The sequence below is a fragment of the Hyla sarda genome, chromosome 7 (genome assembly GCF_029499605.1).
Source record: "Hyla sarda isolate aHylSar1 chromosome 7, aHylSar1.hap1, whole genome shotgun sequence".
Lineage (NCBI taxonomy): Eukaryota > Metazoa > Chordata > Amphibia > Anura > Hylidae > Hyla > Hyla sarda.
Genome location: NC_079195.1, coordinates 208,713,895 through 208,727,948, shown reverse-complemented (window position 1 = coordinate 208,727,948; position 14,054 = coordinate 208,713,895).

Here is a 14,054-nt window from a genome sequence, read left to right as displayed (position 1 = left end):
CTAAAGTGAAACTGAAAGTGACCCGGCTGCAAAGTCGGGCTGTTCGGGACCGCCGCGGTGAAATCGCGGCGTCCCGAACAGCTGATCGGACAGCGGGAGGGCCCTTACCTGCCTCCTCGGTGTCCGATCGACAAATGACTGCTCCGTGCCTGAGATCCAGGCAGGAGCAGTCAAGCGCCGATAATGCTGATCACAGGTGTGTTAATGCACGCCAGTGATCAGCATAGGAGATCAGTGTGTGCAGTGTTATAGGTCCCTATGGGACCTATAACACTGCAAAAAAAATGTAAAAAAAAGTGTTAATAAAGGTCATTTAAGCCCTTCCCTAATAAAAGTTTGAATCACCCCCCTTTTCCCATAAAAAAAAATAAAACAGTGTAAAAAAATAAATAAATAAACATATGTGGTATCGCCGCGTGCGTAAATGTCCGAACTATAAAAATATATCATTAATTAAACCGCACGGTCAATGGCGTACGCGCAAAAAAATTCCAAAGTCCAAAAAAGCGTATTTTGGTCACTTTTTATACCATTAAAAAAATGAATAAAAAGTGATCAAAAAGTCTGATCAAAACAAAAATCCTACCGATAAAAACTTCAGATCACGGCGCAAAAAAATGAGTCCTCATACCGCCCCGTACATGGAAAAATAAAAAAGTTATAGGGGTCAGAAGATGACATTTTTAAACGTATAAATTTTCAGGCATGTAGTTCTGATTTTTTCCAGAAGTGCGACAAAATCAAACCTATATAAGTAGGGCATCATATTAACTGTATGGACCTACAGAATAATGATAAGGTGTAATTTTTACCGAAATATGCACTGCGTAGAAACGGATAGTGTTGCTCGCGAATATTCGCAATTCGAATATTATTCGCGAATATCGCATATTCGCGAATTCGCGAATTTCGCGAATATAGCGCTATATATTCGTAATTACGAACATTCTTTTTTTTTTTTTTTTTTTTTTTTTTTTTGTTCACAGTACACATCACAGTGATCATCCCTCTCTGCTTCCAGCTTGTGTGGTGTAAAGAAGGCTGTAATACTACTGTGTGAGACTGGCGTGAACATATTCGCATATGCGAAAATTAGCATATGCTAGTTTTCGTAAATGCGAATTTTCACGTATGTAAATTTAGTATATGCTAATTTTCACATATGTTAATTTTCGCATACGCGAACGTTCGCATATGCGAAAATAAAACGGTAATATAACGAATATGCGAATATTCGCGAATATATGACGAATATTCGTCCATATATTCGCGAATATTCGCGAATTCGAATATGGCCTATGCCGCTCAACACTAGAAGCGGAAGCCCCCAAAAGTTACAAAATGCCGTTTTTTTTTTTTCGATTTTGTCGCACAATGATTTATTTTTCCGTTTCGCCGTGCATTTTTGGGTAAAATGACTAATGTCACTGCAAAGTAGAATTGGCGACGCAAAAAATAAGCCATAATATGGATTTTTGGGTGGAAAATTGAAAGGGTTATGACTTATGACTTTTAAAAGGTAAGGAGGAAAAAACGAAAGTGCAAAAACGGAAAAACCCTGAGTCCTTAAGGGGTTAACATAAGCAAAAAATTCGTATATACGAATATTCGGGAAACCAACATATTCGCATATGCGCAAATTAACAAATGCTAGTATTATATGTACAAAAATGCGCATATGTGAAAATTATCACATGCGAAATATCACATAAACCAATATTCTCTCACACAAACTTCTTTACACCACACAAGCTGGAAGCAGAGAGGGATGATCACTGTGATGTTTACTGTGAAAAAATAAATAAAATGAAAAAATATTCGTAATTGCGAATAAATAGTGCTATATTCGCAAATATTCGCGAATTCGCGAATATGCGATATCCGCGAATAAAATTCGTATTGCGAATATTCGCGAGCAACACTATTACCTACCCTTAAGCGGACAAGAGACCACCACCACACACAGCTACAGACACAATATTATGAACTACACTAATTTTACAGCCCCTTTAGCATAGTCAAATAAAATAAATCATGGAATATCCCTTTTGGAGGTAAATAGGAGTTCAACTGTAAAGTTAAATTTAAAAGAATGTTTAAATATGTGGTGTCCCGGTACCGTATCCTATATGTTACCTGTATAGAGGTCCCCATAGTCAGAGTCGGGGGTCCCTAGGACGTCGGGGTCTCTCTTTTCTAGTCTTCCCCTTGTCACCTCTCACTTAGTAACTAGATATATAATAGTTCTATCTAATAATTATACAGTTATAAGTATAAAAAGTGTATATAGTGAATTATCTACCTGTTTGCAGCGTAACAGGACCTGAGGGTCATGTGATCGGGTGAAACTCCATGGTTTTGCTTTAGGACCTTAGGAGGTCCCAGTGACGTATGCACCCACCATGCATTGTAACGGTGAGTGACGTCTACGCAGCCATCTTCAGCAGGGACCAGGCCCAAGCCTTGCAGCAACGGCCATCCATACAGAACTGTGAGTTATCTTAATCCCTGTTAACTTCACGGGATCACCGGACCTAAATAGACCCCTAAATCTGGACGGATCTCTTCACAACTCCTAATTCTATTAACCCTTGGATAAGTCAACGGTCCGCAGCATCTGTCAATCATTGCTGAGCTGTATAGAGACTGTATTACTGAGACTGTCGCTGTTAATTGGATGTACCGCAAGTACTTCAGTAAAGTTTATGCAAATTCAAGTTCATCCCTATTGTGGACCTTCATTCATTTAATCACGCACCTATAGTTTCTGGGAAGGGTGGCGATAGGCCGAAGATTTACCTCAGCATATTTACCCTCACCCTGGCGTCACGAGTGACAGGGGTTAAATTAACCCCTCATATACCTAAGCAACACTCCCACTGTATTATATATCCCCCCAAGGGCTACCACAAAGCCTTTTTTGCGTCGCAAGAACAGGCTTCGGGTGTGTGCCTATTACAGTTGCCACTAGTGAACATGTACTCCCCCCCCCCCCCCCCAAGCAGCGAACTTTTTTCATGTGCTGTAAACCGTGTTGTTGTGTACGGGAGCGATGTCTGTGGTGCAACATGCAAGGGGGCCACGAGAAAAGTAAGGAGGGAGGTGAAAATTCATCTGCAATTAAGATGTGTAAACTGTGCAATGAGTTCATGCTGCGATCCTCTAGTCCGGTCAGCACAGGCGGAGCAGAACTGCTGCCGGAAAAGCACGCGAAGAAAGCCCGTGCTACGCCACGCCACGCCCCTGGGTGTGGCTGCCAAGTTGCTGTATCACAGCCGAAAGGGAACTTGGAGATACAGGAGTTGTCACTGGAAGTCGGGGCTACACCAATGACGTCCTTCCTGCCGGCCGCCATGGGGAAGCCCACTATAAAAGACACAGGGAGCCGGAGAGTACAGACTTGGCGGAGAGCAGCGTTCCCCGTGGTGAAGATGGCAAAATGGCGCCGGAACAACGAAAAGTTTTGGCAGTCGCAGACTGACTTTTTCAAGAACTTGTTGACCGTCTGCAGCAGTTGTCATTAGACGAAGAGGGGGCCTGCATTCTTCCCCCACTGCCTGATGATGACGACGACGACGATTGGCCAGAGACACCTCCAGCGGAGAGCGCAGGGACACCTTGAAGTGCATCGCTGGTGAGACTGTCCCCTCACAACAGAACTTGGGGCTCGTGGGCCGAGATCCCATTGCAGGAGTCTGCACTGAGTACTCCGCCAGGGGCGGCCTATTCTTCCTCCTCCAGCCCTGAAGTCATACCCCCAACCAAGCTTGCCAAGTGCACGACCGTGCTCACCGAAATTGCCACAACGGGTGTTTGGAGATGAGCCGGAGCTGATCGAATATATGCACAAGGTACTTCAGCCACTCCCACAAATCCCAACTGCACAGAGAGAAAGGGCCCATCAAGAAGCCGAGCTGGCCGAATTGATGGAAAAGTTAAGGGCCTGACACAAAGAACTGTATGCCCCTAAGCAGTTGCATTTGCCTCATGAAGAAAAAGTGCGGTATCAAGAAAATACCAAAAAAATTGAGGCATTGTACATACGTAAATGGGATCACCCCCGAGAAGGGGAGGAGCCATTGGAAAGAAGAAGAGCAACTGTGGCCAAGTTTGACAAGGTCAGAGGTTATGGGACACTTCTGGACTGCCACACTGGGCAGACCATCCTCGTAAACCGGCGAGCAGTACAAAGGCCATATCTACACAAGAAGTTCTACACCCTGGAGGTGGGTGAAATTGTGGAGTACACCCCCGTCCAGAGCCTTCGATGGGAATGGGCTGCTGCGGTCACAAGACCAACTGCCCCAACACAGCTTCCTTTCAAGTATTTCCCGTCGACTGATTGGGAGTCCGACCCCTTTAACTTGAGGCCGACATGGTCCGCTCCTAAAGCCTCCATCAACGTACCCAAGGAGGGGGAGCCTCAACAGCAAAGATCATCTTCTGTGTACAGCAAAGAGTCAAGTTCATCATCTTCTGTGTCCAGCACATTTTCTGTGTCCAGCACAGGATCAGGAAAGTAGGCCAAAGTTATGGCCACCACAAATAAAATAAACAACTGATTTAAAAATCTAGCATACCACAAAAAACTGCAGGAATAAACCCAATAAACCTATATTTCCTAAACCCCAATAAACTGTTCAAAATACACACTGTGGGGGAGATTTGTCGAAACCTGTCCAGAGGAAAAGTTGCTGAGTTGCCCATAGCAACCAATCAGATCGCTTCTTTCATTTTTGAAAAGGCCTCTGAGAAATGAAAGAAGCGCTCTGATTGGTTGCTATGGGCAACTCAGCAACTTTTCCTCTGGACAGTTTTTGACAAATCTTCCCCACAGTATCTAATATTTTATATTGATCATTTTTATTATAAATGTATGTGATAAGGTTGATGGTGAGAATCAAGAAACGAAATAAAACTATTAATATAATCATCAGGAATAAATTCTATGGTAAATCAGAGCATAGGTCATGAGATTTCCTTATTGGCCGAGTCCAGAAGGTGAACTGAGTTTTTAATGCTGTGAACTCGGCTGATCCTGCACATGTAGCGGACACACCTCAGGATGACATTCACCTCCTCCGCCTCCAGATAATAACGGAGGATTTCTGTCATGATGTAACAAATAGTGTTGAGCGGCATAGGCCATATTCGAATTCGGGAATATTCGCGAATATATGGACGAATATTCGTCATATATTCGCGAATATTCGCGTTTTATTTTCGTTTATGCACAAATTCACGTATGCGAAAATAACATATGCAAAAATTAACATATACAAAATTAGCATAAGCAAAAATTTGCATATGCGAAAATTAGCATAAGCTAATTTCCGCGTATGCGTAAATTTGCACACCAGTCTCACACAGTAGTATTACAGCCTTCTTACACCACACAAGCTGGAAGCAGAAAGGGGTGATCACTGTGATGTGTACTGTGGAAAAAAAATACGAATATTCGCGAATATGCGATATTCGCGAATAAAATTCGTATTGCGAATATTCGCGAGCAACACTAGTAACAAACATGTAATCCAATAATCGGAAAGTGCACCATGACATCCGTAGTATTACTATTATGTATAAATGATCTGAGATCGTTCATAATAACTAGTGTTGCTCGCGAATATTCACAATGCGAATTCGCGAATATAGCGCTATATATTCGTAATTACGAATACTCTTTTTTTTTTTTTTCACAGTACACATCACAGTGATCACCCCTCTCTGCTTCCAGCTTGTGTGGTGTAAAGAAGGTTCTAATACTACTGTGTGAGACTGGCGTGCAAATTTTTGCATATGCGAACATTTGCATATGCTAATTTTTGCATATGCGAATTTTCGCCTATGCTAATTTTTGTATATGCTAATTTCAGCATATATAAATTTTCGCATACGCGAATTTTCGCATATGCGAAAATAAAACGAGAATATTACGACTATGCGAATTTAGCGAATATATGGTGAATATTCGTCCATATATTTGCGAATATTCGCAAATTCGAATATGGCCTATGCCGCTCAACACTAATAATAACCATGTGCCCCAGATGTAGAATGAGCAGCAGGGCCCCTATGTGCTGTTATATTGTTGTCTTCTTAATGGTCTATTCACACGTACAGTATTCTGCGCATATTTGATGCGCAGGATTTTCTGCTGCAAATTTCAATGTAAATAGAACACAGATTGAAATCCTGCGCATCAAATCTGTGCAGAATACTGTACGTGTGAATAGACCCTCAAGGAGATATACAGTGCTGAAAAACCTATCCCCTATCCTAAGGATAGGGGATAAGTTTCACATCGTGGGGGGTCCGACTGCTGGGGCCCCGGCTTGCTGGCCAGATAGCGGGTGTTGACACACCCCCTCAATACAACTCTATGGCAAAGCCGGAGCGCTGCCTTCGGTAATCTCCGGCTCTGCTATAGCGATGTATTGAGGGGGGCGTGTCGTGCGGTGGTCGACAGCTGCTATCAGGCCAGCGAGCCAGGGCCCCGGCGGTCGGACCCCCTGCGATCTTAAACTTATCCCCTATCTTTAGGATAGGGGATAAGTTTTTTCAGCACTGGACTACCCCTTTAAAGGTACATTCACACTTACAGGATCCTGTGCAGATTTGATACGCAGGATTTGTAACTGCAGATTAGAAGTTGTGCTCAATCATTTAGTTTACATTGAAATCTGCAGCAGAAGATCCTGTGCATCAAATCCTGCGCATCAAATCTGCGTACGTGTGAATGTACCCTAATACAGTATTTTCCAACCAGTGTACATCAAGCTGTTGCAAAACTACAACTTCCAGCATGCTGGGAGTTGTAGTTTTGCAAAAGCTGGATGCACACTGGTTGGAAAACACTGCTTTTTATGGTGAGTATCAAGAAGAAAGTGACAGAGCATGGAGGCAGAAGAGTTCCTATAGGGGGTGCAGAGGTAGCAGTCGCACCAGGTCCCTGGTATCTTAGGGGGCCCAAGGCACATTTGCCCCATAAGAGACCAGTATTATAAATTGCACATGGTGCCCTGTTGCAGATTTTCCATTGGCGCCCAGACGCTAAAAGTTATGCCTCTGGCTGGAGGAACCCTTGTAGGAAAATACTGTCTTAGGTGGCGTCTCATAGGCCCCTGTGTGGCTGCTAGGAGCGGTGGATTGCCATTGCGAGCAGGCCAGGGGGCAGGGGTGGAGGGGGTTTTGGTAACAGCTGAAGGCACACTGGGTCGGGTCACCGGTGGATCCGAAGTGTAAATTATGCTGTAGATCCGTTACGTGTGACCATATCCTTATGAAGTAGAGGAGCCTTTGGGGTCATTTGAGACTCAAGTACGATAACTACCGATGCACCACCTATAGCTACACTGCTAAAGTGTCGTATAAATTAAGTAAATGAAAGGGGTGGGCTGGCTATATGTTTTGGAAGGTCTGACTGCAGGGGGCACAATTTACGATATAATTTTGCAAGGAAAGCCCTTTGAGCCTGCACATGAAAGACATGATCTTAAACAGCGGGAAGGAACTAGTAAACCCTGATAACTTAAGTATCTCTGAGTACCAACCTTCTGCCAACCAGTAATTCCCCCAAATATCTGCAAACTCCCTGGTAGAAGCTGCCTCTCTATGTACCCCAAGTGAAGAATCGGTAGTGCGGCTGAGGCCGGCCTGATTATGTGGTTTAGACAGCCGGAAAGAAAACTCCCAGGCAATCGCTATAGCCCAAGAGTAACATGATCAGGAGAGGTTCCATGTAGGGGGTGCCCATACCAAAAATCTCTGCAGCCCGGACAATCAAATCATACCTTACCAACATGTAGCTGCAGCGGCAGGAGATACGTAGATTGCCCAAGAGTTTCAAACATCCTGCTGTCACAGCAACACTATGGCCCTCATTTACTTAGAAAATCGGGTTGTAAGTCTATGTTGCTTTCTTACCCGACTGCTTTTTTCCCCTGGAATTTATTATTATGTTGCATCCTGTTTGTCGCACGTGGGTTTTGTTGGTTTTGGTTTCCAACTCCTCTGAGCTGTCGGGAAAAAATCCACAACAATACAACAAATTCGGGTTGGAAACCTTAATAAATACGTGGGAAAGCTCAGAAATGTCGGGTTACGCCCCTTTTTCGGGTTTGGGAGAATCCACATCAGGTCCGTCGGTAAAAAATGTCGCATGGTGTCGCAGACTGGCGCACGATGTCTGCGACATGGCGCAGACAAAGATGCGACAAAAAAACCTGACAAAAGAAGTCGGGTTTAGAATAGTAAATGAGGGCCTATGTTAAAGTATGATTTAACTGTCCTGCAGGCAGGTGCAGAGAACAGTTAATGCGAGGCAGGGAGAGGGGACACGGTAGGCAGGAGAGAGAAGAATTAGGGGAGAAAAGACATCAGTGAGGAGTGCAGGGAGGACGAGCAGCCTACCACTGATGGGGCTTCAGGAGACCGGGAAAGCTGGGTGGCACACAGTTTGCGTGGCACCCAGCTTTCCACATCTCCTGAAGAGCTCTAATAGGGCTTATTTGCCAGACAAAAAATCTTTTCGGGTGACTGAGAAAGCTTGGGAAATATTGGGAGAGATTTACCAAAACCTGTGCAGAAGAAAATTTGCCCAGCTGCCCATAGCAACCAATCAGATCGCTGCTTTCATTTTGCAGAGGCCTTGGAAAATGAAGGAAGTGATCTGATGGATGGAATGATGAAAATGATCTAATAAATGGAATGATGAAAATCTTCGGACATTCTCATTAATGTCATCACAAGGTGCGGTAACTGCAGGTAACCCGCAGGAATCAAACACAAGGTTTGACACTTGGTTGTACTCGGCACAAAGCTAAGATTTACAAAGCACTGATTTAATACACAGGTTTTGATGGTGTAATCGGAGTGTAAAAGCACCAAATGTATTAAAGGGTGCAGTGCCTGTGACAAAGGCTAGTACACATTTTTGTGAAATTTAACGTCAGAACACCACTTTGTCTGTGTTACTGGTCACCTCTATGGGATCCTGGCCTAGCTGTAAGGACTGTACCATCTGTCTACCTCAGTAAATCTACTGTTATCCGAAACCTGGCCTTGTACTCTTATTTGCTCTGCCTAACTAGTATTAGTGGACCTACCTTCGAGTGGTTACATAGGCAAACTACGCCCTGGCGTCACGAACATTTAGGGGTTAACACCATCTGCCCCCTGGCGCACCACATAAAGCTCCTGGGACGCAATGCAATATGTGCAGCAGGACCACCCCAACCATGTGCCATGAACTCGGGTGCAGCTACTATCTGTGCACCCCCTATAGTGGTTGTATCACATAGTTGTGTAGGTTTAGTCCCAATTGGCAAATGCTCCACACACTCACTTACTACACCTCCTCACCTGGCCCTGTAAGTGGGATGAAAATTACCTTAAAATTTACAGGTGTCCTTATTAGAACAAAGTGATCTTGGCATTAACCATACTGACCCACATCATGAGCGTGATCAGACCTGTGTTCACAGTTGGCATGAAGCTTGGCATCACTACAGCAATAATTATCGCTCATGCTAGGGGCCGGAGTCAAGTGAGTGCAAAGTGTTCTATAAACTGGTTAGCGTTACCTGAAATGGAACAAGGGAGGCAAAAATATATACAAGGAATAAAACCTGCAATATCCCAAAAAATACTGAATACTTGTTATTTAGAAGCACTGACGCCAAAATTATACCAAGAGCAAATATTATCCTCCAAAATCTTAGCGCTTGTGGAAGCAAAAATTTGTAAGCTAGAAATAACAGCTTAAAGGGGTACTCTGCCCCTAGACATCTTATCCCCTATCCAAAGGATAGGAGATGAGATGTCTGATCGCAGGGGTCCCCGGCAATCTCCCTGTTGCACTAGGCGTTCATTCATAGCATCAGGTGTAGCTCCGAAGGCTCGTGACGTCACGGCCACGCCCCCTCAATGCAAGTCTATGGAAGGGGGCGTGACGGGCGTCACGCTCCCTCCCATAGACTTGCATTGAGGGGGCATGACCGTGATGTCATGAGCGTCCGCCGAGCATCACCAGTCATCCAGCATGGAGCGAAGTTCGCTCCGTGCACCAGGTGTCTGGGGTGCCGCAGCCGAGCCTGAGGGGGTCGTCCCATGATTAGACACCTTATCCCCTATTCTTATATGATGTCTAGGGGTGGAGTACCCCTTTAATATGCTTATGTACACAAGGGATATCCATCCCGGGGAAATTCTAGGCAGAGATTGCTGCATGTGCCTTTTGGCTCAGAAGGGAGGGCTTGTGGAGGTGTCTCTTCTCTTGGAGAAAGGATTGCAATAGACGGCATCCTTGAGCACATTTTTGTGTGACATGTTTGTACTTTCAATGTAATGTAAATGCATGGCATTCTTTCTTGTCAGGACTAAATACACAGGGGTGGGGAATAATTGCAAGAGTAATCCTGTCTAGGTGCGGAGTTCCTCTATATAGGATAAAGTTCACAAATACAAATAATGATAGCAAATTCCATTGCCCAGCAATTGTATCCCTGTCATCCCTGGGATGTAGCTTCCTGACTATCTGTGAACTCAGTTCAGATTACGATGTTTTACAGTCAAGGAGTAATTGAGCTACATATGTATTTGTAACACACATTAAAGAACAAATATGGCTACAGGGCGGCTGATTCATCGGGATGCAGAAATGTTCTCTTCTTACTATCTCCTGCCAACCTAGACCTGGCTGCTATGTCAAGTACACCTGCATGATCATTGGTGCCAACCTGCAACCTGCCCCCGCTTCCAGAGGAGTGGCCAGCCACCCCAAGAGGGGAATCACCGCAGACGTCGGGGCCTGCATCGCTGTCCCCTCACCACAGGTCCTGGGGATCCTGGGCGGAGATCGCAACCGAGGAGTCGGATGTAAGTACGCCGGCCGAAGCCGCTTTTTCTACTCCTTCATCCTCCTCCAGCCCTGACAGGGAACACCTAGCGCAGAAGTATGCACCTGCAGCGCACGCCCGTGGTCACCACAGCTGAGGCAGAAAGGGCCCGCAGGGAGGCTGAAATTGCTGGCATCATTGAAAAGTTAAGGGCCCAGCATAGAGAGAGATATTGGCCGAAACGCCTCCCTTATGAAGTCCAGGCAAAGCAACAGAGGGACACTAAAAAGATGGAAACTCTATACATTCGCATGCTGGACTATCCTCAAGAGGGTGAGCCACCCTTAGAGCACCTACATGCCACAGTTGTAAAATTTGACAAAGCAAGAGGTTTTGGTACCCTACAGGACTGCCGGCATGGAGGGACCATATTAGTCAATAGAAGGGCCGTTCAGCGGGACTACCTGCCTAGAAGATTCCACTCCCTAGAGCGAGGGGAGTTTGCAGAGTACACCCCAGTCAAGAGTCTGCGGGGTGAATGGGCTGCAGCCATAACTAGGCCCAAAAGTCCAACACAGATACCCTTCACATACTTCCCATCAGATGACTGTTACGCAGATCCCCACGGGATTCGGCCAATGAGGTTGCCAGAGATAGCCTGTGAAGAGGAAGTGTACAAGATGCCCATCATGGATCCCAAGCACATGTTAAGGTCCAGTTCATCATCTGTAACAGAGAATGTACCCAGGCCTACTCCCTCTGAGGAGGTGAAGTTTGATCAATGGGCACCAACTTATGTGCCACGGCCTACTCCACCCAAGGAGGTGAGACCGGACCAACTGGCACCAACTGTAGTCCTAGTGGCCTCAGCCGCTGCCATTAATGTTGTTGTGAGCGTGAACCGATCAGTGGCACAGTCCCGGCTCACCAATGTTTCTTGGGATACTATTGTAAACCCCATGAGGGAAGCCCAACCTCGTGCTCCTCGCTATATGTCGCAAAGTAGGAAGCACGCTGATAGGCGAGGTTGGGAAGCAGGAAAATCCTATTTCTGAAGTGTCATGCTCATCACTAACTGTGTGGTACTCTGGTGCCCTCTTGCTGTTTAAAGGTTTTCATCAGTTCTCCAATAAGTTCCAGATAAAGTGCCTGGCAGGACTATGCCAAGACCTTCTCCTGTTTGCAACGTACCACCTTCATAAATTTGTGCCCGGCCCCTGGCCGAGAGACTCCTTGCCTGAGGAGATCCTAGTAAGTTTGTGCCCGGCAAAGCCGTGTTTTCATTCAGGACTCCATAATGTAGGTGGACTGTAGAGCCCTTCATGACCGTCAATGTATATGTTCTAATGGTACTATATTTTTGTGCACAAAAATTTTGCACTCAGCCAGAAGGTAAATGTCACCTGGATATCTCAAGTGTTGTGCTGCTGGTATGTAACCTTTGCATTCCAAGCAAATAAAATGTATGGTTACATAAAATGTCAATAATGTAAATGGTTTTACTGTACATAAGTATAAAATTGCTGTACAGAAGTACATAATTCCTGTACGTAAGTAAAGAAAGAAAATATATTTCTTACATGTGTTATAGTGTTTTCTTAAAGGTGCTCTCCCAGCTCCTCTGGGAGTAACAATAAAACGCCACCCTTCACTAGCGCCTAATCCAAAAAATACCAATCAGATACCAAGACTGACTTTACATTCATAAAATCCAGTGTACACATAATCCAGTACATAAACTTCAGTAGTGTACATACAAAGTCCAGTACACATAACTAATCACATATACTCATAAGAAAAAATAGATATATGGATATATCTCACAGTCAAACAAGAAAATGAGTCTTAGGGATTGTAACATGTTCTATTACCATTCCATACCACTGTTATGCACAAATGTCATGCACTAATATGTTCTTTTGTCTTTACATGTTCAGGATGATTTTACTGGCCAGAAGGTATTCCTGTAGCTAACTCACAAATATACGTATCCAGTAAGGTAACAGTTTGCTTGATTGTTATCTAGATCCAGAGTTCTAGGGGTAAGTGTGTAGTACCGATAGACCCTAGTGGCTAAGGCATTGGGCAGAAAGTCTCAGGCAACCGCAACAGGACAGGCAAACCAAGCAATTGCTTGGGGCCCCAAGCTGGCCCGGGGCCCCGAGCAGAGCCAGTGTTTTCCCATCCTGTAGCGATGGGTCAATTCCCCCCATCACTATTAACTCCCTGCAGCCCTGCGTTAAGTTTAAAAACGCAGGGCCACCGGGACATAGCACACGCCGGGACGTCACTGCGTGCGCCCATGAAAATGAAGGCACGCGCTGGCCAGCTTGGTAAGTGACCAGCGGCACGTCATCTTCGGTGCTCTGACCACCGGTCCCGAGACCTACTGCTATAGCGGGAGCAGTGGTCGGAGCACTGAAGTGGGTAGTACACAGGCATACAGCCTCCAGCCATACACTGTATATGGCTGGAGGCTGTATGTCTGTGGGGGAACACTGCCTACATCAGTGGTCATCAACCTGTGGACCTCCAGATGTTGCAAAACTACAACTCCCGGGCATGCTGGGAGTTGTAGTTTTGCAACATCTGGAGGTCCACAGGTTGAAGACCACTGACCTACATACTGTGGGGGAACACTGCCTACCTAATGTGGGGGAACACTGCCTGCCTAATGTGGGGGAACACTGCCTGCCTAATGTGGGGGAACACTGCCAACCTAATGTGGGGGAACACTGCCAACCTAATGTGGGGGAACACTGCCAACCTAATGAGGGGGAACACTGTCTGCCTAATGACATGAGAGCGGCACTTGCCAAGGTAAAGCCACGCATTTCTGAACTGGTCTCTGAAAGACAACAGCAGAAGTCACACTGATTTGCAGTAAATATTCATTATGTTTTTGTGTGAAAATCATGTTTTTATGGTTTTGTTCTTTGTTCTTAATGGTTTTGTTCATTTTGTGCACCTATGTATAAATATATACTTAGATATATACCTCCTATGTTTTGAATTTGAAAAAATAATATTTTATTTTTCCAATTAAGAGGGGTTCGGTGAATGCGCATATGAAACTGGTGGGGTTCAGTACCTCCAACAAGGTTAAGAACCACTGATCTAGAGCATGTATGGACATTATTTAAATGCACAGACACTCTTTATATTGTTCTCATCATTCTGTTATCTTCAGCCTGAACTTGGACATTTGGATTAATG